The following is a 24,760-nucleotide window of genomic DNA, read 5'->3' as shown; positions in this document are numbered from 1 at the left end:
GAAGGCATTTAAGGTGTCCTTTCCAGCTCAGAAGGTCATTCATTCATTCCACAAATATCTGTTCTAGGCGCTGGGGATGTAGCCTTGAATAAATTAGACACAAACTCCTGGTTTTGAGAAACCTAAATCCTAGTTCTGTAGTGGGATGTTCATTCGCGCAGGAATTAGTGGTTAAGCCCCCGCTATGTGCCGGGCACTGTGTGGGCACTGGGGAGACAGTGGTGGCCCATGTAGAAGTGGGTGCTGCTTTGGGAGAGCTTGCAGTCCGAGAGGGAAGAAGTGATCACTATAAAGGGTCCTTATTGCATTGTGATGGGGTGAAGAGCAGGAATGCTAGGGTGCTGGGGGCCAGAGCATGGGGGACCTGCCCCTGTCTGAGGGTCAGGGACGGTCTCCTGAGAGGAGAAGGCTGAGTTGAAGGAGGGAGGAGGAGGGAAGGAAGGGATGTTCTGGGCCAGGGAAGAGCCTCTGAGAAGCTGTGAGGAACCGGGAAAGGTCTGAAGTGGCTGGAGCTGGGAAGGAGAGGGGCAGCAGGGTTGGGGATGAGGGGAAGCAGAAATCTAGGCAGGGGACAGCTTACCAGAGTCATAGGCCATGAAGTCTGGCTGGGGACAGGGAGACCCAGGGCCTTTGGGACCCCTTAGAGAGTGAGGTGCCCCTAGAGCCAGACCCTAGCCTGGGGGTGACACTCCCGAGTTCGGGGTCCTCATCAGCCAGCCCAGGTCCCCCTTAGTTTATGCTCAGGCCCTCTTGTCTTCTGGGCCATTGGAGCACCCCTTTATATTTGGCCTCTGCTGCGAAACTGCTCACCCCTAATTTCTTTCTTTTAACCATTTCTTTCCTGAAGAGATGTTTATGGGATTTGAGGCGTCTGAGGCATTTGATGATATGAAGGGGGGTCTTTTATAACTGCACAGCTTTATTTTCCCAGTAAGTTTGGATCTTTCCCTGCATGTTTTCTTTGGAAGCTTTGCTGAGGGTGTGGCTGGACCCTGAACTCTGGTGAGAACGCTGTGTAGGAGCAGGGGGTGCTGACCATGAACCACGTAGTGCCAACGCCAGGGAGGATCCACAGACCCAAGAGCCACTCCGCACCGAAGCAATCTTGAGACAAAAATCTCATTTAAATATAAAACACATTTTTCCACATGAATTATGTCCTCTGGGGTTGTGACACCCAGTGGCACTCCTGCCCTCTGAGCTTCAGCTACCCCGGCCACCCTGAAGCTCCTCAGACGCTCTGTGTTCCCTCCCTCCTTGGGGCCTTTGCATGTGCTGTGCCTTCACCCTTGGAACACTTTTCCTTCACCTTGTACCTTTTGCCTCAGTTCCCCTTCCTCATGCTTCTGAGCTCAGCTCAAACATCACTTCCTCAGAGAAACCTTCCTTGACCCTCCCAGGCGAGATCATATCCTACCATGGCTCCCTGTTCTCTCCCCTCATAGCACACACTTCAGCTTACTGTCACATTGGTGAAGTGATCTGAATGGTTCTGCACTAGACTCTAAGCTCTCCGAGAGCAGGAACCGTGTCTGCTGAGTCATTGCTTTATCTTCGGCAGGGAGCACCGTGCTTGGCACACGGTGACTGCTCCATAAACGTTTGTTGCACGAGCAAACTGTCACGAGTCACAATTTTCCAGCCTTTTTGGATGTGCTGTTACCATGAGGGACCTCAGAAAGTAGAAGCCACACTCTGCTCTGATGACTCTCTGGCTTGTGCTTTTGTGAAACCTGAGCTTAGACAAGCCTGTCAGGACATGTGTTTTAGTCCATGTTTGACAACAGCTCTGGCCCAAAGGGAAATGAATGGGATATTTAGGGGTAAGGAGCTCAAGGCCCTGGGTGAAAGATCAGACATTTGGGCAGAAGCTGGGAGTTCGATGTGGCTGAGCTAGTCAGTGCTCATCAAATATCCACGTGTTCCCTACATGCACTGGCATCCCTTGTAATTATACTGGGGCCATGTGCCTGGTTCTTTCCAATGGACCACATGGAAGTGATGGGAGCCATTTCCACGGGGAGGCAGTTAAGATGCGTGTGACTTTTTCATCTCTCTCTTCTCTTATGTTGAAGAACATGTGTCCATAGGACATAGCTGCAAGATGGAGAAGGGCCTCCTGACATGTGGCCGATTTTTTGTGAATGAGAAATAAATCTTTGTTTTGGTAAACCTTTAGGACTGAGATTAATCTTATTAAAATTTCAGGATTTATTAGTTACTGCGGCATATCATAGATTTATCTCGTTTTAAATTCATCCCTGTTACCCAGATGGCTTCAGACTTTCTGAAATTTGTATTAAGAATTCTAGGCATCCCACCAATGATTTTCAGACACCATAGATCCTGTCAACATTTGGTTGCATCGGTCGCTCGATACAGGTTCCTTCCCCTCCTCCAGGAGCAATGTTTCATATTAAGTAAAAGTCTTCCAGCCCTTGGTGGCATTTCTGACAGCTTATGGAAGAGAGGTTCTGCTTGGCCGATCCCTGGAGTGTCTTGCGCACCCTTCAATCTGACCTCTTCCAAGTGAGTTGGGGCAGAAAACACGTCCCATTCAGCCCCTGATTTCCTCCAATTATTCAGAAGACTCAGAATTGAAAGGCTTAGACCCCCAGCAGATGAAAAAAAAATCCCTTAAACAGTCATTTAAAGCAGCAGTCCCCAACCTTTTTGGCACCAGGGACTAGTTTAGCGGAAGACGATTTTTCCACGGATGGTGGGGGGTTGGGGGTTGGGGGATATGGGTGAAGCGGTATTGCAAGTGATGGGGAGCAATGGGGTGTGGCCGATGAAGCTTCACTCACTTGCCTGCCGCTCACCTCCTGTGTGGCCTGGCTCCTAACAGGCCGCCGACCAGCACCGGGGGCTGGGGACCCCTGATTTAAAGGGTAAAGGAGGCCCTTCTCTGTAGTAGCTGCTGAGGGGAAAGGGGCTTGTGCTGGGGTACGGGGGCTGCTGTCAAATGACAGATCCTGTTAGTGTTGAAGGGGACCTCTTGCTTTCCTCAAGGTCTGACTAGCTGGCTGACCTTGGGCAAGCCACTCCCATTTCCTCGTGTGTGAAATGAAGTGTGTGAGTGGGGGTGGGGTGATGTAATACTTAGTAGTTTTCAAACCACTGGCCCTCAGGGATCATAGGGCCGGGTAATGGGGGCATAGGACACTGACACTCTTTGCTAGAAAAGCCCTGCTTCTATTTATGTCGTTTGTGTGGTGGGATAATCCAGCATGCATTAACTACTCTATTTATTAATTCATACTTTGTTCTGGCTCTCACGAAAGATTCCACAGAATGAGGTGAGGTTTTTTCCTCCTGTAATCTGGAATTCTGGTCTCCTGGCCCTAGGGGTTTGTTAACAGCATTTGAGATTCAGGACAAAAAAGGTCGTGCACAGGGTGGATCACTCTCCCCCAACTTGTTTTATTTTTTAATTTAATTAATTTATTTATTAACATCTTTATTGGAGTATAATTGCTTTACAATGGTGTGTTAGTTTCTGCTTTATAATAAAGTGAATCAGCTATACATATATCCCCATAACTCCTCCCTCTTGCATCTCCCTCCCACCCTCCCTATCCCACCCCTCTAGGTGGTCACAAAGCACCGAGCTGCTCTCCCTGTGCTATGTGGCTGCTTCCCACTAGCTATCTATTTTACATTTGGTAGTGTATATATGTCCATGCCACTCTCTCACTTCGTCCCAGCTTACCCAACCTAAGTTTTGTTAGGAGGTGGGTTGTGTGGGAGGAGAGGAGAGAGAGTCTGGGCTTGGGGAGGTCCTTCCTGGGAGAGCAGGGCTGGCAGGGGCCAGTGAGGGGTGGAGACCTGTCTCACCTGCCAAGGTAATGGTACTGGTGGTTGGATGGCTGCTGTGTGCTTTTGGAGGCCAGCGCTTTGGCCTTGAGAATAGCCATGGGTGGGTCTCTGTGGTCAAGTATGTCTTGATGAGTGAACCTAGAAGAGAGTTGTGGAGGGTGGTCTTCTCTGTGCAAGGAGCAACGGTAGATGTGGAGATGAAGCCCCAGCCCCAGTGACCCAAGGGATGGGATGCGGGAGAGGATGCTTCAGTAACTGGCTGTTATTCATACTGGACTCCTTAGCTACCAGGATTAGACACTTGGTGCCCAACTTAGTGTACTCTAGAAGAATAAGGAATGTGAGTGACGTGGAGACACTCCTTTGCCCTGCTTGTTTGGCCTTCTAGATAAAAGTCCTTTTAGAGAAGAGGTAACTAAACATTTCCAACCCACTGTACTGAATGACCTCTGAGTTTCTTTCTAGAGCAGACAGTCTATGACACCGTACTTTTAATGGTGACTTAAGGGTGTCCAACTGGGAGAAATCCTCTTACATCGTCCCCAGCTCTGCTCTGTACCAGGCGGCACATCTGTGGAAACTGTAGAGGTTCAGCCATGGTTGGGGAGTCTAAAAGGGTCCTCCTACAGATTCGGAACCCAGTTCACAGAGTGTACATGAGACTTTGGGAGCAGCAGAGCTGGATGTGTGGTTGGAGAACCTGGATCCTGGCTTGCTTGAACGAGCACTGATTCTCTGATACCTAGAAATGCTCCGGGAATTTATATGTTTGACCCGCCAGGCCAGCTGAACTCTCCAGCTTTGGTGTCGTTACTGAAAGGCACAGCTCCTGCAAATGAAATGAGCCACTGGCCCCACTGGGGGCTCAGGTGGGGTTCCTGTGAGGTCATACTAACGACATGAATGCGTACGTGAGCTAGAGGTGTTTATATGCCTGGTCACATCAGTGGCTGCCCTCTGTGTTTCACTGGCCAGCGGGGCACAAAGGTCTTCTCCAGGGCCTACTCCACAGACTTGACGCTGCCTTTTCTCTCGAACTTGAATCCAAGTCAGTCGCTGGCTGGTTTGCTTGTGCTCAGGGACAGATTTACCTGGAATTCATGAGGCTGTGGCTCCAGGTTCTGGGAGGTACTTGGATTTGAAGAATATTCTATGTGGAGAGGGGAATTTCTATGGAAGCATAAAGAGATTTGGGGAGAAAGGTCTTGAATCTCTAAGGCTCCAATAATAACTTGCTATTATTTCTTACCTTATTTGAAATAAATGTACTCTTTTATACCTAATTTTATATTAGTTATTATGTGTCCTTTTCCTTGCAGAGGGCACAAAAATATTGTAAGCTTCAGATATCACAAAACCCAGATCTGTCCCTGCTTATGCTAACACACGTGTGTTTGGGATATGTTTACAACCATCAGTGACTAGACAGGAGTGTGTACAGTATTCTCCCCAATACACCCTGTACTTTCCATTGTTGGTGCTTTGGTCCAGCCCATTCCCCCTCTGGAGTGCCTTCCCCATCCTTGTAGGGGCTCCAAAGCCCACATCTGAGCCAGCCACTCCACGTGTGGCCAGATGTGATTTCTCCACACCTCCAACAGTTCTGGACATTTTCTTTAAAGTCCATTTAGTGAGTTCTCATGTACAACTTTATGATATTTCTTTTGTTGTTTGTCTTGAATTGAAATTCCAGTACCAGATAGTTATTTAACGTTCTATGTTATTTTGTCATATCTCCCCAAATCAGAGTGTACGCTCTGTGAAGACAGGGGGCCGCCTTCAAAAAAAGAATGGTATTTTCCACAGAGCTTGGCTCAGAGTAAACTTCTCAACACACACCTGTTAGTTTGTTTGCATAATGCCTACAATGTTTCCAAAATTTACTATCTTACTTAATTAAAAGAGGCAAAATAGGTAGATATTTTCTGTTTCATATAATTGAAAAATTCAGCCGAGATACAGCTCATGTAGGAACTATTGTTCCAAGGTAAGACAATTTTAAATCATTTCAGATAGATGGTTCCATCTTATTTTTAAGTTTATTCCAAAAAGTAGAAATTTCCAGCAACTCCCTTTCCAGCAGGTCCTGTTTATCAGAGAGCCTTCTCTTCTGGCTACCTTAAACCTCCTCTGTTATATATATATATTTTTTAAACCTCCTCTGTTCTGATTCAACGTTTACCTGCATTTTCCCTACACCCCTGGAGAGATCTTTTCAAAACACTGTGTCAGCCCCCTGCTTAAAATCCTCCATTGAGTTGAAAGAAAACCAGCATGTAGTGACTTTCCACCCTGAGTGAGTCAGCCTGGCCTGCCTCCCTGGCTCTTCCTGCCTTCCTTTTCCTTCTCTCTGCTCTAGTCACACGGCACTTCTTACGCTTCCTAGGACACACCAAGAGCTTTGCATGTGCAGCCCCTCTGCCCACTCTTCCTCCTGTCCCTTATCCTTCAGGTCTCTGCTTAAATATCAAAGGATCCTCCTTTCAAAGGACCTTTTGACCACCCATCACGAAGACATCCCTGCTCTTCTAGACTCTATCACAGCACTGGATTTATTTCCTGGACAGAATTTTTCACAGTCTGAAATGATTTTGATTATTGCTCACTTCAGCTGTTTATGATCTGTCTTCCCCAGGAGTGGGTTCTGTGAGGGACCCTGTCTGTTTTATTCACTGTTGCACTATCCCCAGTCCCACCTCTACTTGTCACATGGCAGAGGTTCAATATATATTTGTCAGCTGGAGGACAGAAGTAAGTCATTTGTTGATCTTGGGTAAAAGAGAGCACAGGACCCACCTCAAAGAGTTTGGTCGTAAGAGGCTCAGTTAAGATCGAGAGGCCACCTGATGACAGGTGCCCATCTTTGGATGAAGGCAGTCAGTTGGCCTGGCTGGCAGGACAGTGGTCTCCTTCTCTCTCACTGCTCTAGACCCTGTCTAGACTGAGTCATAGGGCTTCCTCTCACCCTCTCCGTGGCCTCATCCAGCAGGTCTGAGAAGGCTAGCGGGGAGCTGGTGAGCAACAGGTGCTGCTTGTATGGCTGAAAAAAATGCAGTTCGGCACATGAAAGGATGCTCAGCGTCACTAATCATTAGAGAAATGCAAGTCAAAACTACAGTGAGGTATCACCTCACACCCGTCAGAATGGCCATCATCAAAAAGTCTATAAACAGTAAATGCTGGAGAGGGTGTGGAGAAAAGGCAACCCTCTTGCACTGTTGGTGGGAATGTAAATTGGACAGCCACTATGGAGAACAGTATGGAGGTTCCTTAAGAATTAAAAATAGAACTACCATATGATCCAGCAATCCCACTACTGGGCATATACCCTGAGAAAACCGTAATTCAAAAAGAATCATGTACCACAGTGTTCATTGCAGCTCTATTTACAATAGCCAGGACATGGAAGCAACCTAAGTGTCCATCGACAGATGAACGGATAAAGAAGATGTGGCACATATATACAATGGAATATTACTCAGCCATAAAAAGAAACGAAATTGAGTTATTTGTAGTGAGGTGGATGGACCTAGAGTCTGTCATACAGAGTGAAGTAAGTCAGAAAGAGAAAAACAAATACCGTATGCTAACACATATATATGGAACCTAAAAAAAAAAAAAACGGTTCTGAAGAACCTAGGGGCAGGACAGGAATAAAGACGCAGATGTAGAGAATGGACTTGAGGACACGGGGAGGGGAAAGGGTAAGCTGGGACAAAGTGAGAGAGTGGCATGGACATATATACACTACCAAATGTAAAGTAGATAGCTAGTGGGAAGCAGCCGCATAGCACAGGGAGATCAGCTCAGTGCTTTGTGACCACCTAGAGGGGTGGGATAGGGAGGGAGGGAGGGAGACACAGGAGGGAGGAGATATGGGGATGTATGTATATGTATAGCTGATTCACTTTGTTATACAGCAGAAACTAACACACCATTGTGAAGCAGTTATACTCCAATAAAGATGTTAAAAAAAAAGCGTGGTTCGGGAGACCCCCGTCCTGCCCCTCGCAGCCCCGTCTTTTCCCGAGGCCTCCCAGTGTGAGCGTTGTCACTTAGCGACAGAATGGATTTCGTCTCCAGGGAGGTGGGATCACTCAGGGAGATGAGTCCAGATGAGATTTTCAAAGATGCTATTGTCTGAGGTGACAGAGAACAGCCCGTTTTAGGGCCGGGGGTCTTGCTTGGGAGTTCATGGATAAAAGAATGATTTAGTAGCTAGAGAAAGGGAAATCAGCTTCTGAGGCTTCCTCCAGCTGCTCAGTCATAATACCGTCCAAGAGCTGACCTTTAATGTGGGTGTGTGAGGCCGACCTGCTGGGACAGACTAGAAGAATCGAGCCAAGAGATACTGATGGCAAATCTAAACCAGCCACGGGTGGAACAGCCGGGGGGCACAGCCTGGTGGGGAGGGCGGCCCGAGAGCTGGAAATAAAAAACAGCAATCAGATGTTGGCAGTGGGACCAGTGAATGCAGAGGGCTTTTGTGGGGTGTGGAAACAGTGGGAGCCACACTAGACCTGAAAGCCATGCCGGCAGAAAGACAGCAGTGTCCGGGGAGGGGATGGAAAATGTTATTCCCACCCCAGAGCTGGGTGGGCATGGATGCCTGGGGCTGCTGCGGGAGGTGGGTGTCGTGTGGCTTTGGGGGATATTTAGGGGTGCTTGGCAAATCCCATTTCATGTAGACAGCCTCATTTAAGCTTAGGAGGAATGTATCATCTGCATTTCCCAGTATACGGAAACAGGCCCTGGAGAGGCTGAATGGGTTACCTGAGGCCCCTGGCTGGTGAGTGGCAGAACCAGGATGGGTAGTTGGGTTTTCTGAGGTTGAGGTCAGGCTTTGATCCTTTCTGCTAAGCCAGAGAGGTGTTTTGTGAGCTTTGGAGCGCCCCCTGGGGGGTATGGCCTCCCTTGCTGGATCTTCCTCCTCAGTTCCAAATCAAGTCCATCATCTTCATTTCCAATCAAGTCAGGTACCGAGAGGCTTCAGAGGACCCAAGCCTGAGCAGGTTCTGCTTCCCTGATCCATCAGTCGCTGAGGTAACCCTCCTTACCCTGGACTCGGCACTCCAAGAGATCCAGACTGTGGGATTTGGGGCAGAGAAAGATGGCGGATTCTGGAGTCAAGCATTCTGTCTCAGGCTACGCCATCAGAGGGATGGAGAGCCTATATGTTCGTAAGAATTGGCTGATACCACCAAAACCTCACTCAGGGTCAGGGTGGACCACTGACCCGACTTGGATGGCTTTCCTCTTTTCCCAGAGAGGCTGTGGTCCATTGCATTAATGCTCCTATTCTTTGACTATAAGAATGGCCTCGATTCTTCCCTCTCTCCTTATCCATGCCCTTTACCATGTAACTCTGTGTATTTTATTTCCTTATTTCTTGAATCTGGGATTAGTCATGTGACTCGCTTTGGCCAATAGCATAAGGCAGAAGTATAATTTCCAGCCTGGACCTCAAGAGACCTTGCGTGTTTGGGCTTGCCCTCTCGCTCTCTCCCTGGGAAGATCATGCCTGGGCTCACCTGCTGGTTGATGAGAGGAAGAGGATGAGAGACGTGTGGAGCAATGTTGTCCTAGCTAAGGTACCAGCCAAGCATCCCAGAGAGAGCCCCCAGCAGATCTACAGACGCCTGGGGAGCCAGCCTGTACCAGCCCCTCTGCACCGCCATGTGAGCTAAAATTGTTTACTTTTGTGTGCCACTGGGGTTTTGTGGCTGGTAAGCAGTAGCCTGCTGGTGGTAGCTTACAGATACAGAGGTACTTGAAGAGCTAATAAAGTACCGGTACCTGAAAAACTAACTCAATATATTATGTAGAAAAAGAAAAAAAGTAAGAAATTTGGTTGAACAGACCTTTGCTCAGGAAGGGGCTCAGGGCTGCTGAGTCCCACCCCTTCGTCCTGCAGGTGAAGAATTGGAGTCCCAGAAAGGTGAAGTGACTTGTTCCTGGCCACACAGCTGTCTTGAGAATAAGAGTCCTGTTTCTCAGGCCCAGGCCCTTTCAGGCTCCTGCCTGCAAACCTGCCTGCCTCCTGGTTCACACAGGCACACTGGGCAGGTGGGGGTCTGAGCATGTGGGTGAAGGTCAAGGGTGGGGTATGCTCCATAGCCATGCTCTTAACCTCTGAACCCTGCAGCCTCTTGGCCTCAGGGTCTGAGACTGAGTAAACAGCCTTAAAGCAGGAGGCCAGTCCCAGAGTGACCACTCCAGCCTTCAGTAGGGCTCTCCTGGCTCCAAATGGCAGCTGGTTGCTGCCTGCAGCTGCTAAGCCCCAGAGGTCACTTTTTTTTTTTTTTGCGGTACGCAGGCCTCTCACTGCTGTGGCCTCTCCTGTTGCGGAGCACAGGCTCCGGACGCGCAGGCTCAGCGGCCATGGCTCACGGGCCCAGCCGCTCTGCGGCATGCGGGATCCTCCCGGACCGGGGCACAAACCCGCATCCCCTGCATCGGCAGGTGGACTCTCAACCACTGCGCCACCAGGGAAGCCTCCCAGAGGTCACTTTTGAGCTCTGTCATGCCTAATTGGTTTTGTTCCCAGAAAACTGTGACATGGCCTCAGGCAGTCGGATTACACTATAGGCGCTGGCATTTCCCTGCCCTTGGAGGCCCAGAAGCGCTCCTTTGTACAGCGGGCATGGTATAGAACCGCTGGCCTGTGTCTTCCTGTGCTGCTGCAACTGCACTGCTTCTCAGGTGGGACTGGAATCCAGCCAGAGCTCAGATTGGGACTTGAACCCCAGGATCCCTGACTAGGAGAGGGCTCCAAACCACTGTCTTTTCATTGAAACCACTCATCTGGGGTCAGGACTTCCTGAAGCTCAGATTCTTTTGTCTCGTCGCAGAAGGAATTCAGCGTGAGGCAGAGCTGCAGGCAAAGAGTGAGTTTATTAGCATAGGACGCTTGTGAGAGACACAAGCAGACAGGTGAGAAGCCTGTGCCCCAAGGACTGAGAGGACTTTATTTTTATAAACAAAAGAAAAGTGGGGAGGGGGAGAAGACCATCTTCTTCCTCATTCTTGGGCAGATGTCAGGGCTTACATCATTAGTTCCTCCTTTGACCCTATATGGTTTAACCGGGACTGTCATGCTGCTATTTAAATCATGTGTATGTTAGCAGAAGGGTGGTAACGTATACTAAAATATGGTAATTCTTCTCAGGTTTCAGTATAATGTCCCTTTTCACCTAGTTTTTTTCCCCTTTCATTTATATTTCTGTCTTGGCTACATGCAGAAATGCTACTCTTCAAGGACTTTTAACTCCCTGACTTCATGTAACAAGATTCAGACCCCATATCTACTGTCTTGTGTTTTAACTATCAGGGTTTGTGGCTTGGGTGTGTTTGGCACTTAGATGCACCTGGTCTTCCTTCAAGGTGGTGTAGATTGTTGCTAGGTTACTGGATTCTTTTCTTGAATGGTCATTAGCTTACAATAGTCTCCCAAACACCCTTAAAATTCCCTTTGTGTCTTTAATCCCCCAGTGGGATTTTTAAACTATTTAATTATCTTACTCTAGCCCTCTCACTGCCAGCTTCATCACTTGCATACCTTTTCTCCCAGAGGTGGGCCAGGGGGCCAACCCCTGCCAGGAAGCCAGGGGTGAGTTTGCACATATGCATACATGTGTGCATGTAAATGTGGGCAGAGACTGGGGTGGGACATTTCCAGGGTGTATATGGTCAGGGATCTGTGAAGCTCTCCTTCTTCTTGGATAGACCACAATGGGTTTAAGGATCCTTATGCTTTTCCATAATTCTTCTGTTCCAGGGTCTCCCACCGGTCTTGTCTCCTTTTCATTCCCTTCCTACTGGACGTGCATTAATTAGATCTGTGTTTGGGAGACTCAAGACTCCAGCCCAATTCTGGGAGGAGGGCAGGTGTGGGGCTCCAGGCAGCCAGGTTGGAAAAGAACAAGTCCTACTGAGCCTTCTGCTTGGTCCCCACCTTCATCCAGGCTCTGGGGTTCTTGGGTCTGTTGATGGATCAGGACAAAGAGGCTGAGCTCAGGCTCCGAAAGGAGACCCAAGGCGGCTTTCCAGTTCCCCGAGGTATTTTGCACTGTGATTTCCAGTCTGGCTACACATTAGTATCACCTAGGAGTTTAAAAAATACCTATATGCCCAGACTTCACCTCAATAAGATCAGAATCTTTGGGGTCAGGTGAGCACCCAAGCAAGGTATTGTTATAAAACCCTCCAGGCGACTCTTATGTGCAGCCGGAGTTGGAACCACAGTCTGGGCCTATGCATGTTTTTTGAACTGAGCTCAGTAAGAGCTATGCCGTATCTTAAATTCTTATTTTCATTAAAGTTATATATATATATACACACACACACACACACACACACATATATATATGCACATATACATGAATTTAAAAGTTAAGAAAAAGTACTGCAAGGATTATAATGACAGTCATCAGTCCCCATCCTACTTCTTCCTATCTCAAATTCAGAGGCAACGTCTTTCAACCCTGTTAGCTATTTATTCTGGTTTTTAGCCCCCGTGTCTCTAAATGACGTGTGTACTGCTATTCCTTGATTTTTCGGTTTGAGACATTATCTATTGACTCTCCACTAAGGATAATGATTAACTTTTTCATCCCTGTCTCTAACCCCTTCAACAGACCCAGTTCTCTCCCTCCATCTTCTCCCAAGGGGGAAAGAAGGATTGGGCGTTTGGGATTAGCAGATGCAAACTATTATATATGGAATGGATAAACAACAAGGTCCTACTGTATGGTACAGGGAACTATTTTCAATATCCTGTGATACACCATAATGGAAAAGAATCTGACAAAGAATATATACGTATAACTGAGTCACTCTGCGGTATAGCAGAAATGAACACAACATTGTAAATCAACTATTCTTCCAAAAATTAGTGAAGGACTGATCCTGGTACTCAAGAAGCCCACTGCCTAGTGCAGGGATGGAGCTGTGGGATGGAAATGAGGGGGGACAGGAGAAGACTTAAATCTGGGAAGCAATGATTGGGCTACATAAAAACTTCAGGATATACTTAACTGCTAAGTGAATGTTGTGGCGCAGACTGTCACTGCTTTTGGAGGTCGGAGGTATATGAGATCAGTGAAGCATAGGCTTCCCGGAGAAGGTGGGATTTCCTCTAGGCCTTGAACAGTACATAATGTCCACATAAGTGAGAACATTTGGGGCTGAGAGGGGCCCAAACCCATTCATTCATTTAACATATAAGTTCTGGGTGTTTACCACGTGGTAGGTCCTGTGCTTGGTGCCTGGGATGCAGCAGTGAATGGAAGAGACTAATCCAGTGTTTGTTCTCATGGAGTTTAATTCTTGGGGGGAGAGATAGACAATAACAAAGAATAAACGTTTATGGTATGTTAGTAGGCATAGAGTGTTTTGAGAAGAATAAGACAAAGAAGAGTGATATAGAGGGTCAGCAGGTGGAGTGGGTGAAAGGCTGGACTCCCTGAGAAGTGAGGTAGAGAGCCATGCAGATCTGTAGGGGAAGAACTCGTGGGCAGAAGGAACAGCAAGTGCAAAGACCCTGAGGCGCCTGTATGCCTGGTCTATGCAGTTGGTTCAGAGAGAACTAGGGCAAGAATAGTAGGAGATTGGGTTCAAGCTTTTTCTCTTACTCTGAGCAAGAGGGGAAGCATGGGAGGGTATATTAGTTTCCTATTGCTGTGTAACAAATGACTAGAAACCTAATGGCTTAAAGCAACGCACATTTACTGTCTCACCATTTCCAAGGGTTAGGAGTCTGGCATGCTCTCACTGGGTCCTCTACTCAGGGTCTCCCCAGGCTGAATCAAGGTGTCAGCTGCAACTGCAGTCTCATTTGGGACGTGGGACCTTTCTCCAAGCTCACTGACTGTTGGCAGAACTCAGTTCTTTGCAGCTGTAGGACTGAGATCCGTGCTTTCTTGCTGGCTGTTCACCTGGCACCATTCTCAGCTCCCAGAGGCCACTATTCCCTGCCAGGTGGCCCTCTCCACAGTGTGGCTGTTTTGGAGGGCATCTCTGCTGCTTCAAATCTCTCTGACTTCCTCTGTCTCTGACTTCTCGACCTTCTTTCCAAGGGGCTCACCTGATTAAACCAGGCCCACCCATACCAGGGACAGGAATCTTGGGACCATCTTAGTACTCTGCCTACCAGAGAGGGCTTGGAGCAGGGGAGGGGTACAGTCTGGCCTACGTTTCAGCAGAATCACTCTGGTTCTGCATGGAGAATAGACTGAGGGGAGCATAAATGGACACAAGGTAACCACTTAGGAGGCCTAGTGGGGTGTTGGGCTGGAGAGGGCTGAGAGCGCGTGTTGAGACTGCCGCCTGCCCAGGGACTGCCTGGAGGCCTCGCTGGGGATCCTGGGCTTTGAAGGGGCCGTGGTAACGTCCTGAGTTGGGGACCAAGTGAAACTTTAGATGCACTAAAGCACAAGGGCTCTGATGTACGTCTGCCTCATCCTGCGAAAGGATTTGCCAGTAGTTAAAAGCACAGTGGTTAATGTAAAATAGATAGCTAGTAGGAAGCAGCCGCATAGCACAGGGAGATCAGCTCGGTGCTTTGTGACCACCTAGAGGGGTGGGATAGGGAGGGTGAGAGGGAGACGCAAGAGGGAAGGGCTATGGGGTTATATGTATATATATAGCTGATTCATTTTGTGATACAGCAGAAACTAACACCATTGTAAAGCAGTTATGCTCCAATAAAGAGGTTTAAAAAAAACAAAAACAAAACCAGCACAGTGGTTACCAGTGGGCAAGAGGCAGAGTGGAGGTGAGTGTGATGTGTCTGCAGTTGCTGAGGATGCTGGGGCCAGGCGGGGCAGGTGACACACCTGGAGAGCCTGCGAGCTCGGGCTTAGGCCAGCGCCTCCATTCCTCCCTCGTCTGAGCACCTCCTGTCACCCCTTCTTTCCCTGTCAAGAAAGACGTGTCACTGGCTCCCATAGAAGGGAAGGCAGCAATGGCTCTGAGCCATGGAAGGCAGAAGCAGTGTGAAAAGCACAGCAGGGATGTACCTGTGAATATCCACTCATCTGTCTCTGAGCCTTGTCAGTGCTCCCCGAGGGAGAGAGAAAGAGCACGAGGACGCGTGTGTGAGGCAGGGGTGGTGAGGACTAACGTGGAACTCGATGTGACAACACCTAGCCCGGTGCCTGGCACAGAGCAGGCCCTCGAACCGGTGATGTTTATTGAGCTCTAGCTCTGTGTGCTGGATGACCAGCACTCCATTTCTGCCTCAAGGAGTTCACAGTTTTGTTGAATGTGAGTTTTCCAATAGCCCATGTGCAACAAACACACATGTGTGCGTGTGTGTGTGTGTGAGTGTGTGTGTGAGTGTGTGTGTGCATGTGCATGTGTGCATGTGTGTGTGCGTGTGTGAGTGTGTGTGCATGTGTGTGTGAGTGTGTGTGTGTGTGAGTGTGTGCATGTGTGTGTGAGTGTGTGTGTGTGTGTGTGTGTGTGTACTCTCAAGTCAGACTCTGTGGGTTGAGATCTTGGCTCCGGCACTTGCTCGCATGACATTGTACAAACCACTGAACCCTCTGTGCCTGGGCTCCTTTTTGTAAATGGGGGCATAGTAAGAGTACCTGCCTCAGAAAATTGCTAGAAGGGCCGCATTAAACGACATGAATTTGTAAAGTGTTTAGAGCAATGCCTGGGGTAGAGGTATGTCACATACGTGCTTGGTGCATGGAAAGCATGAAGCTTGAAATCTCCAATGATGTCTCCTCATCTTGTGAGGTTCTCTCTCAGTTCTTGGAATCACCTTGTACTGGGTGTGAATGGAACTGAAGGGCTGGTGAACGAAGGAGAGAGGGGTCCCAAGTGCTCCTGGGGGGACACCAGTGGTCATCTGCCCGTGGCCTCTGGCTCCACCCCAGACTACTGCAGCCCAGTGTCTGGGGACAGGAACTGGGACTGAGCTTTTAAAAGGAGCCTGGGAGATTTTGGTATCTAACTAGCTATGGCACTCTGATAGCATTGACTTGTCTTTTCTGCCTGTGTTTAATTTTGACTTCTGTCTGTGGAGAGTGTGCCTATGTGTATGAGGTAATCCTTTGTCACCCACCTGCTCTGACAGAGCTCTGGGAACAACAGTCTTGGATGTGGGCTTTTGTACCAAAGCTCATTCCATTGTTAGGTCAGTGAATAAAGCTCGTTTCTGGTTCTGGTGCCCCTGTCAGGATGTAGAGAGCCTTCCTACTCTGTGCTCCCAGCCCCCTCCGTGTGCAGCAGGTATGCGGGCCTGATGCGCCCTTCCTGACCATTGCCTGCATCCCTTTCTGAGTCAGGTAGAAATATCTGAGGGCCAGCAGTACTGACAGTAGCTGCTCTGGGAGGTCAGAGAGGGAAGCAGAAAGATGAGGCCTGAGCTTACTGTGAGGAGAGCAGGAGAGCTTCTGAGACTTTCTTTTCTGGAGAAAGAAGAGTCCCTCCTCTGAGCCCTACAGCCTGCTGCTGCTGCTGAAAGGAGGGTCACGTTGAAGAATTCAGAATCGCATCTCTAGGGGGTTCTGTTCATCACCCCCCATCCCACCCACAGAACTAGAACAGGTCACTTGGAATGGCGCCGTCGGTCTTCCCGACCCTCCCTGATTGTTTTGTTATGGCGGATGGGCTGATTTCTAGTTACATAACCTCCTCTCTGCTAGATGAGGTCTTATTATCCCACAGTGCGGTGCACTTCAGGTCTGGGTTCCCGTGGAGCTACCATAGGGAAGCTGGAATGTGCTGTTTCTCATCAATTCCACCCAGCAAGGGAATTGGAGAGAGAGAACTACACCCAAGCCAATTATGGTGAATACTTTGGGGCTGTTGTGTAATCTTCCACGCACAGTGGAGTGGAGCGGGCCTTGCCCTTCTGTGGTTGCACTGGCCAAGGCACCGTCTTTTCCTTACTTGGCAGTAAGTAAGTTCTCTTTCAGACCCAGAAGTTTGTGTTTTTTGTTGGCTGTGCCCACGCCACTTGTGGGATCTTAGTTCCCCAACGAGGGATCGAACCTGGGGCCACAGCAGTGAAAGCACCGAATCCAAACCACTGGACCACCGGAGCTCCCTCAAACTGAGAAGATTTTGAAGTACATTCATATGTGGTTCAGTGGGGACTCCTAAATTCACTTGAGATTTTCTTGCACACCAATAAACAAAAATAAGGAAATAAACAAAAGCAAAGAGAGGCCTTCCTTCCAGGCCTGGTAGCCGCCATGTCTTAGGTCCTGAGTGAGCTTTGAACTAGGCAAATCAGGTAACCAGCACAAGAACCTTTGAATCCAAATATGAAAACCCTGACCCCCAGGACAGAGACACGGCTGCAATGGAGAGCAGAAGCTTCGGTGAGATGCCAGGGCCTGGAGTCCTCTGAGGCAGTGATGTGGCAGGACGGCATGGCAGGGGGAGCACGGGGGCTTTGGGGTCAGCAGAACTGGTTCGACTCTGCTGCTTACCAGTCATGGGATCTCGGACAAGTCACTGCATCAGTCAGGGTCCAGTCAGGAAAACAGAAGCCACTCTTCATCTTTCAATAGAGGGTAATTAATTAAACAGGGAATGGAAGAGCCAAAGAGACAAGCAGTGGGTGGGGAACATGGGACCAGCACAGCAGGAAGCTGCCAGTTCTGGGACCCAGGGAGCCAGTGGACTTATCAGAGTTCAGAAGCCAAGGCTGCTGTTCCCAGGAGCTGGGACCACAGAGACAGGGAATGTCAGGGGGAGCTGGAATCATAGGGGAGGCAGAGCCGTGGCTGGACATGCCATTCATATCCAGAGAGATGAGGAGAGATGCCCCCATTGGCTGAGCCTGCTCGAGGGTAAAGGAACCTGCAAAATGAGTCTTCTGTGATGCAGAACAGAGCAGGGCAATGGTCTAAGAACACACAGGTGCATGGCTCGCACAACCACTGATGTCTTTGAATAAACAGTGTCTACTATGAACTGCTACTGCTATCCTCGGGCTGAGGCTCGGAGCTGGACTGGCGGATGGACACTCAGTTGTCTGGGAGGGGAAGGAAATGCAGTGTCGCCCACTTGGGTACCTTCTGTGGACACAGCGCCTCTGCCCTCCATGATAACCTCAGTGGGGCCAAGTCAGAGTAAACGTGAACCCATGTGCTTCCATATTACTGCTTTGTTTCTTTCTTTTAGAAGCCACCTACCTCTTCCTTTTTTTTTTTTGCACGGTACGCGGGCCTCTCCCGTTGCAGAGCACAGGCTCCGGACGCTCAGGCTCAGCGGCCATGGCTCACGGGCCCAGCTGCTCCACGGCATGTGGGATCTTCCCGGACCGGGGCACGAACCCGTGTCCCCTGCATCGGCAGGCGGACTCTCAACCACTGCGCCACCAGGGAAGCCCTCTTCCTTTTTTTTAATGGCTAGTCATTTTTATTTAACTCTGCAAGCCTAAGGTGCCACCTACCTCTTCTAAGAAGACTTTTCAGGCAAAACCCAAATCTGCCTGAGTGACTGCAGAAAAAGAAGTTTTAGGGAGAATAGGAAGCTGATAGCACATGGGATGTGGTTGAAAGCGTGTATCAGACAAACCTGCTCTACAGTGTCCCCTCCAGCTGATGGCTGGAAACCTCGGCCGTCCTCATCCCCTCCTGCTCCTTTCTCTCCACTTGCTTTTCACCACCTGTCTTGATCAGCCCAGTTCCCAGTAGGAAAGAGATGGTTTAACTAAAGGAAGTTTAATAAAGGTTCTATTTCTGTGTGGACAGGGTTCAGGGAATCCCCACGAATGGTGACCCATCAGGGACAAGTGAGATCTGGAAGCTGTTACCACCCACAGGCCTCCAAGGAGCCATAGTGCTGGAGCCCGTGGGAGAGCTGGAGCCTGGAGGAGGGTCACCGCTCAAAGGCTTGTAGAAATACAGCCGCTGCATTTCCCAAACTGTGGCAAGACGTGGAGGGAGCAAAGAACTGAATACCCGAGCATCTCTCTCGCCCGCCCTCACATCTCCTACTGGTGCCTTGCATTGGCTGAACCAGAAATGGGAGGGCAGGATGCCAAGTGTAGCAGCCCATGGAGGCCAGCCTCTGAGGTCAGAGCAGAACAGAGAGGGTGGGGAAGGGATTTGCGGGACAAATCAAGAATAATCAGCGCAGTGTAACCTGTTTGTCACTTGGCATCTTTCTTGTCCTTTATTTAGTGAAGAAATGTGTGTTTCTCCAACACAGGAAAAGCCCCAAGTCCCATGAACCCCTCTATCATCATAGGATGATGTTGGTTCGATAACACTCCAATCTCGAAAGCTATCACGTTGGCCATTGCTCTTCATATAAAGCAGCAGAAAAAAAGTAGGGGAAAGAAGCAACATAAAGCTTTTCTTTTTCCACCACTCGTTTTGTGTTCCCTCAAGCCCCTGCCCACACCTTGACTATTGGGCCCCTAGTGGATGATCCAAACCTGCAGTTTTGCAGGGTCCACAATTTTAGGGGTCCCATCTTTACTGGGTTGCCATGGCTTCCCATTGGCCCTTATTACTGGCCATGGGAGCGCTGAGAGATGTCCCAGGGAATCCTCTCAATCACAATCTTAGTCCCTTTTGCCCCATGTAGCAGCAACCAGCTTCCTCTTGTTTTCATTAAATTAATTCATTAATCATCCCCTTCTCTGACCATCCATGAGAGCTCCAAGCGGCCAAATGTAGCTCAGAGTGTGTTCTCTGGTGGCAGCCTTGCTCCAAATGCACTGTCTTATTTTGGGTTCCTCCAAAAGCTGACCTTGGGACAAGGACTAGGGTGTAGGTAGTTTATCTGGGAGGTGATCTCAGGAAACATAAGTGAAGGTGTGGGGAGATGAGACAAGGAGGGGAGAAGAGCCAATGAAAGGTGAATTAATGATCAAATGACTGTGGCCACTGGGCTTGGTCCTACTGGAGACTCTGAGAAATAGTGTGAAACACACTTCAGAATCATCCTACCAGAGAACAGGGAGGCTGGGGCTGGGACTCCCATCCACCATTGGTAGAGGTTTCGACCTTGACTTCTAGGTGTGTCTGTAGTAGAACAAGCTCCCACGGTGCTGGAGAAAGGCCTCTGGCAGAGAAGAAGAGAGGTGTGCACTTGACCCTTACGGCATGCTAGGATCTGCCTGCCCCCACTTCGGGGTGTCTCAGGTGGGCCAAGGGAAGTGGGGCATAGCCCGAGTAGTGTGTGTCACCACCACTGAGCCCAAGGGAAGGAAAAAAAATCCCTAAAGTGGGTTATTGGGCAGTAAGACGAGTCATTCTTACCTTTGACTCTTGGTTCAGGGACCTGGGTTATCTGACTTTAGGGGAAAGAATACACATTGGCCACGGTACCTCATCTTGCAGGATAGCATCCGCACCTTACAGAAAGTGGCCCCCCAGCTGGCACCATGGAAAAGGGACTGCCCTACTGAAGCTTTGGCCATGGATGAATACAACCTGGCAAGACCTCAGTGAGGTAGGGAAGAAGTGAGGGCATAGGGGGTGTGGAAAGACAGACCTCGACCTCTGTCCTCTATTTCTTCCTTCTACAGTCTCCTACTGGTGCCTCTCATTGGCTGAACTCAACTGGAAGCAGAAGGGAAGGTGGCCTGGATGGTGCAGCCCACAGGGGTCAGTCTTCTGGAGAACAGCACAGGGCAAAGAGAGCCAGAGGGATTGGGGGAGGGGAGGGCAGCAATGGAGAATAACCAGTGTGCAGTCCGATCAATTGCCTCTAGAGTGCCTCCCCCCTTTCTATCCATCCCCACAGTCATCGTCTCTGTTCCAGCCTCATTATCCCAACCCTGGAATGTTGGGATTGTCTCTTAACACATCTCTGCATCTCCAATCCACCATTCCTAATGCCTGAGGCACAGACTGAGTCCCATCATTCCTCCTTTCAGAGAACTCCAGTGTTCCCCATTCTCTGGTCTTTACTGAAGACCCAGGTGCAAGGCATTTTAGGGCATAAAAAGATGATTCAGAGACTGCACTCCTTATTTCTAATAAGGAGGATAGGTATTAAGAAGCTAGAAATGGATAATTTCACCATGAAAGAGGTGTGGTTAAAAAGAGATGTAAATTTGGGCTCTTAAATGTCTTAGCATCATATTCAAGGCTCTTCACAGTTTAACTCCAGATTTTCCTTCCAGACTTGTTTTCTAAGACTTCTGTTCTACTGCATTCTCCCACATGCCCTGGGTCCCAGCTCTGCTGACTGCCTGGTATACTTTGCCCCACACACAGTCAAGATTCAGTGCCTTAGCTCTTGCTGTACCTTCAGCCCAGAAGGCCCCTCCCGAGCTGGCCTTTGGGATGTTCTGATCAGCCACTCACAGCCGGGTAAGTCAGAGCACCAGAATTCTAGGGCCTCCTACTTGGAGTGTGGTCCGCAGAGCAGCAGCGTGGCATTGCCAGGGGGCTTGTTAGAACTATGGCTCTCAGGCTCACCCGAACCTAGACTCAAAAGCTGCACTTGGACCAGACCCCCAGGTGATTCCTATGTACTTGAAAGTCTGAGGAGCATCAGATGTTTTGTGAGCTACCTAGGTGAGGCTTGTAGTGTGAGCAGGGCAGCTTGCCCCCTTCCCAGTATTCCGGAACAAAGTGCAAGTGCCTAGTTCTAAGCTGTAAACTGTTTGTGTTCCTAGCTTTTAAGTTATGAGGATGAGGGGGATTAACAAAATGATTAAGAGAATGGGCTGTTACATGATATAGCTACGGATTCAAGTCTCAGCTCTGCCACATACTATCTTGGGGCTTTAATAAAAGCAATTAGGGGGCTTCCCTGGTGGCGCAGTGGTTGAGAGTCCTCCTGCCGATGCAGGGGACGCGGGTTCGTGCCCCGGTCTGGGAAGATCCCACATGCCGCAGAGCGGCTGGGCCCGTGAGCCATGGCCACTGAGCCTGCGCGCCCGGAGCCTGTGCTCTGCAACGGGAGAGTCCACAACAGTGAGAGGCCCGCATACTGCAAAAAAAAAAAAAAAAAAAAAAACAAACCCCAAAGCAATTAGGGAATTCCCTCGTGGTCCAGTGGTTAGGACTCCATGCTTTCACTGCCAAGGGCACGGGTTCAAGCTCTGGTTGGGGACTAAGATCCCGCAAGCTGTGCAGCTAAAATAAATAAATAAGGCAATTATCCTTTCTCAGCCTCAGTTTTCCAAAACAGAATGTATTAATGATGTCACAACACAGGTGCAAGGATCAAATGAGATAAAATATGTACATTGTTTTATAAATGTTAACTGCATTTGTTATTTTGCAAACATGTGAAGAAAAGCAAAAAGTAAGAAACCCTTGGGTCGAAGGTCTGGGCCAGATAGCCAGCGATGGGAGGGGCAGGTCTTTGGTGCCAGAGCCCAAGGGCCTCAGAGTTACAAATCAGAGACGACAAAGGCGCATCCAAGAGCAGCTGTGTTGACCTGGCTAAACAGACGCTCCTCCAGCAGAACAGTGTCCTTAGGCACTGTCTCAAGGCAGGCGGTATCCTGGTGGGCTCCCTGGAGGTGGCGTTGTGACCCCTCCCATGAGGTACGAAGTCAGCTGTGTCTGATCAGCCAGGACTAAAAAGGAGATATGCGCCCTCTTCCTGATGACTCGTCCCAAATAACCTCCACCATCTAACGTCTGACTACTGTTCTACCACTTACACAACACGCATCTTCATCATCTTGTTTAATTTGGGCAGTGAGAGGGTTTAGCCTGCTGGTTCAGGTCTCACACAACTGCCTACTTCTGCTGACTCACACAGGAGAAATGATCTAGTCAGGGTAAAAGACAACCTTGAAGGTGTCTCCACAGACTTTGACATTTTGAGCAGGAGATAGAAGGACTTGAGGACTTGAAAACGATGTGTTTTCATCCCTCCTTCCTGTCGAAGGTTGTGACCTTGGAAGAGAGAGGGGGCTGTGGGACGTGCGCAGCTGGCTCTGGGGAGGGTTTTGAAGTATAAGATCAGTGGACTTAACACACTAGAGGGATGGGTGGCTGGCAGGGACGGAGTGAAAACCCAGGAAGTGTGGGTTTTGGCCTGGATGCTTGCCAAACCCATCTTGAAGACTTTAAAGGGGCATCTGAGACTGTGGAGAAAAAGGCCCAGAAAAACACCTGGAAAGCTCAATATCATCAATGGTGTATGCAGCAACATGGAAGCAGTTGATAAATTTTCAAATGAAAATCAGAAGGAAGGGGTTGGGAATGTGACTGTAGTCTCTAGACCCAACTGCTCAGGGTTTGGGCCACAAACAATTGAACCTGAATGTTAATGCAAGAAGGTAAATTCGTGTGCAGATATATTTTCTCCATCTTGCAGGTTTATGTCAAACTGAGGACTCACCAGTGCTGTGGATACGCTGGTATGCTGTATACCCTGTTCCCAAGAGGCAGCTGCACAGTGGGTAAGTCTTGGCCTCAGGAGTTCAAATCCCGGCTTCTACCTCTTCCTCTGTGACTTTGGGCCGGAATTCTGACTTTGTTTCCTGGTAGTTTTCTCACGTGTGAAGCAGAAGAATAATCAAGTCTATCTCATAAGATTAGTCAGAGGATTCAGTAAAATGATGTAAGCCGAGAACACCACTAGGTACACGGTAGATGCCCCATTTCTCTCAGTGGAGCCTTTTCTGTTCTGGTGACATAACCTGACCCTTCCAGGTGTTCTCTCAAGGCCCCCAACCCGGCCTGATCTGGATTTCCAGAGGCACAAGGATGTCTAGAGTTCCCCAAAGCCACGCAAAATACCACATGGGTAGAGAAGGAGACATCCAGGCAGGAGATGGGAGGGTGCTGACAGTCAAGTAGGAGGAAACCAGGAGCAAGTCGTGTCTCGAACGCCCCAGGAGGATGGATTTGATGAGAATGCCCCAGGAGGATGGATTTGATGAGGAGGATGGATTTGATGAGAGAGGATTTGATGAGAGAGGAGCTCACCAGCGTCAGGAGCTAGTGTGCAGGGAGCTGTGCTATCCAGGGAGAGCAGAAGAGCGCCTGTGGACCTGGGAGGTGAGCTGTGGTGGAAGGAGGGAGACCTGGAGACAGCCCCACCTGCTGTGAGGTCTTGGAGTCCGTGGACCTCTCTGTCTTGACCTTCCTAACTGTTATGATCGCCGTAACAGTTAAATGCTTTAAATGATCCCATGCTTAAAGACTTGACTTTAAGCTGGACGTGAAGTCTCAATTCAATAAGCATTTACTGAGCACCCAGGAAACTTACTGTGTCCGAGGCACCTTTGGGAACACACGCCTGGTTTGGAATCCTGGATCCGTCACCCCCTGTAGTTTGATCCGGGATGAATCATTCACCTTTCTTGAGCCTCAGTTGCCGCACCTGTTCTAACAGTTATTGAGCCCTGGCTGCCCTGTCAAAGTACCAGGTGTTTTCAATGAGATTATCTTATTAACTACTTAAATTAAAACCCTGTGAAGAGTTTGTGCATAAATAGCACTTAGAGAAGTTGTGTAATTTACTCAGGGTCCCATGTCTGTGAGCCAGGGAGCTGGGAGGTGAGCTGAAGTCTGCCTCCCCCCACATGCTGCCTCTCCATGGCTGTTTGCCACTTTATGAGCAGAAGACGCACCGCCAGGACGATGTGTGTGTACCATAGAGCAAGCCTGGTGAATTACAGTTAGTTATTCATCCGTCTCTCCTGCAAGATGTAAGATTCTCAAAAGCAGGGGGTGATTCTAAATGACCTTTTTGTATTCCTAGAGTCTAGTAGAACATATGGTATATAACAGGGGCACAAGAGATGTTGGACCAGGGATTAGCACGGGTTCTGTGGATGGATTGAAATATATAGTCACTGCTCTCAAAGACTCACAATCTAATGGTGATATGGGAACTACAGCTACGTAAAGACAACACAATGAGATACTTACTTTAATGGGCATATGTATAATGTGCACATTTTCTTCTTATTAAATTTATCTACATGAATACATTTTTTAAATTAAAATTAAGGTAATTTTTATTGTGGAATATTTCAAGCATACAA

General features: G+C 48.9%; 1 long non-coding RNA gene across 2 annotated transcripts; it reads left to right on the top strand.

Annotated features, from left to right (window-relative positions):
* The first annotated feature begins 18,540 nt into the window (after window positions 1-18,540).
* LOC125961718 (uncharacterized) lies at window positions 18,541-23,154 on the top strand. 2 transcript variants are annotated; one of them, XR_007472643.1, is made up of 3 exons: window positions 18,541-18,860; window positions 20,136-20,247; window positions 23,083-23,154. It is a non-coding gene; the product is annotated as an uncharacterized LOC125961718 (long non-coding RNA). The 2 variants fall into 2 exon arrangements; XR_007472644.1 differs by lacking the exon at window positions 23,083-23,154 and adding an exon at window positions 20,980-21,008.
* Window positions 23,155-24,760: the final 1,606 nt, after the last annotated feature.

This window comes from Orcinus orca, chromosome 1, assembly GCF_937001465.1.
Source record: "Orcinus orca chromosome 1, mOrcOrc1.1, whole genome shotgun sequence".
NCBI lineage: Eukaryota > Metazoa > Chordata > Mammalia > Artiodactyla > Delphinidae > Orcinus > Orcinus orca.
The sequence above is the reverse complement of the archived record's forward strand: the minus strand, read 5'-3'. Positions and strand labels throughout refer to the sequence as shown.